Consider the following 3,086-nt stretch of genomic DNA (forward strand, 5'->3'; position numbering starts at 1 on the left):
CTGATGGCACACGACAAATTACGTGCAAATGTACTGTTAAAGAAGATCAAAAGCTTCATCTCTATAAGGCAAGTCTTTTGCTACTGGCTGAGTATTATTTATGGACAACGGGTCCAAGTTTATAAGTTGCCTCTTGTGTTAAGGAGACTTTTGCTAGTGGAAACATTGAAACAAGACTTATGATGTTTTGAATTGAATGATATAATCTTTTCACTGTGAATTATGAAGGAGATGTCGAATATAAGCGATAGATATCAAGAAAGAGACGAAACCTTTGTGTCTCAAAAGAACCTTTTAGAAGTCTCTCCAGGAATAATCTCAGTTAAGAGGAAAAGAATTAAAATGAAAAGAAGGAAGAAAATTCTCAAGAAGTAAGACTAATTCTACATCTAATTGAGGAACAGGCTTGTTAATTTAACAAGGAAAGCTCCAGTAGCTATTTATTATAAACCAATTAAAAATTGAATTAAATTAATAGTTAACTTGTAATTGAATGTCTAATCCAACAAACTATGCATAAGATTACAGATGTAACTATGTAATACAAAAAACCTCTGCTTATCGTAGACCAAAGTGAATATGCCAATATTTAGGAATTTCTTTCAGCATCATGGGATTTAGATCCCTATAATTTTTTTTATTTTAGTGTAGTGACATCCGGAAGACCAGAATTATCACGTACCTCGTAGTAGTCATTTTATGTCTTTTAAAGCGCCACATTATTTCCCATACAGTCATAATATATCTATTTGTTGTTTATTTATTGTTGTCGTGTGTGGAGTCTCATCTTGAATATGAACATTTTTCCGGTAGGTCGAGCTGAACTCTGTTCGTCACATGGTAGCAGACATGTTATGCGTTCATAAAAATCTAGACCTGAGGTTGGCACTATGTTCAAAGAGTACCTTATCTGCTCTCTCGGTAAGTCAATCTGCTACTCTGTGCATGTTTAGCTGGACTTTTAAGTTACGCCTTCTTTTTTCCCCTTTTTATTTTTTTTTGGTCATTTGCTTGTTGGAATCATCATCATTACAGAATGAGGAAGAAAAATTCAAGACCAGGGGAAATAAGGAAATATTAAACTTATAGCTTTTGTTTTATCATAGAAAGTTTACTTTCAAGGGGTTGAGAAAAAAAAAAATTATATATATATATATATATATATATATATATATATATACACACATACATATATATATATAGGGATGGCAAAATCCGGGTCTGGGTCCGGGTTTAGCCTTCCCGGTTCCGGACCCGGACGCCATTTTCTTTCTCTCGGTCCCGGATTAAAACCCGGTTTTTTCACTTCGGGTCCGGTACGGGTTCAACCCGAAAAAATCCGGGTTTTGAACCCGGATCAATGAATTAATTTCTATAATTCCAAAAATAAAATCTTCATATGAAGATGGCGATTTTTCACTGGAACCAGAGAAAATATTTATGGCACCTAGAGGGAGTTCCCTCTGTTTTGCAGATCATTTATACAGAACAAAATGATTAAATACCCAAAAAGGAGGATCACATGTCTGCAGATTTGGCCCGCGGAAAAGATTCAACACAATCTCCAAAACCATTTTAGAATCCGCGATGGTGAAGATGCGTTGTCACAACTCAAACAACGACAGCCGATGATGATGAATACAGGAGCTACAAGGTTGCGACGGTGGTGAACCCAAGAGAACGAGTTGCGACGGTGGCGAACCAAGCTTGCGACGGTGGTGAACCCAAGAGAACGAGTTGCGACAGTGGCGAACCAAGCTTGCGACGGTGGTGAACCCAAGAGAACGAGTGGCGACGGCGGCAAACCAAGCTTGCGACGGTAGCAGCTTGGATCGTATGGTTGTTTGGTTGCAGCAAGCGGCAGCTTCAATGTGTGAATGTGAGTATGTAAATTAGGGTTTTTGTTATGTTTGTATTTATATTAAATAAAAAATAATATTAAAATAAGATATCCGGGTCCGGGTTCCGGATATACGGGTTACTCTAAACTCGGAATCGGACCCGGATCTATCCGGGTCGTTAAAATTCATTCCGGATCCGGATTTTTTTACACTCCGGTACGGGTTCAACCCGGTCCGGATTATCCGGATTCGTCCGGGTCCGATCCGGGTCCGGGTTATTCTGCCATCCCTATATATATACATACACACACGACAACAATACATATATATACAAAATTGTGGTATCGTGCCACAGTTGCACTCAACCGTTGGATTTCAATGGACCCCACCTATCTAAATGGATCCAACGGCTGGATGCAACTGTGGCACGGTACCATAGTTGCACCGTAGCCAGACCCTGCAAAAGTATATTGAAGTTTTTTTCTGGCCTTTTATGTAATCACACCCGCCAGTAATGAGATAATTTACAAAAAGGTCCTTGATGTTCTGTTAAAATTTAATTAAATTAGTAAATTCATCCAAAACGGCATCGTTTTGAATGTGTTTTTATTAAGATTTATCCAGCATTTCGTACATATATCAGTGCTTTTTTTTTTTTGTTTAATTTTTATAAAGTGTTGGTTAGAAGGCAAACATCTTACATTAAAATGGAGTCTTCTTGCGGCGGCCAAAGGAGATATATATATATATATAGGCACACACACATACACTAGAGTTTTGTTTAAGTTATATTTCACATGGATTAAGTTGTAGATGACAGATCTCTAAAAGCATCTTGTAAAATTGTACATTAAAAAATAATAGTTCTAGTAGTGTTAAAGGCAGCTGCTGAAAACAGTTTCTACTTATGCTGCGTTTACTAAACTGGAATCGGAATGAGTTGGAATCAGAATGGACGGGAATCGAAATGAGCTGGAATGAGAATCAAAATAAGTTGTTTACTTGAACTGTAGGAATCGAAATCGGAATGAGCTGGGTTGCCATTAATGTGTTTACTTTGTCTTGAATCGGAATCAGAATGAGTTAGATTGTAACAAATTACTAAAAAATACTTAATGAATTATTGTCATAATTATTATTATTAACTAATTTTAAATTTTTTATCAAATTATTATAATTATATTAACAATTATTATAAAAATATATTAACAAAATAATATTAATATTCAAAAATTATAATTATTA

The sequence above is a fragment of the Citrus clementina genome, unplaced genomic scaffold (assembly GCF_000493195.1).
Source record: "Citrus clementina cultivar Clemenules unplaced genomic scaffold, Citrus_clementina_v1.0 scaffold_27, whole genome shotgun sequence".
Lineage (NCBI taxonomy): Eukaryota > Viridiplantae > Streptophyta > Magnoliopsida > Sapindales > Rutaceae > Citrus > Citrus x clementina.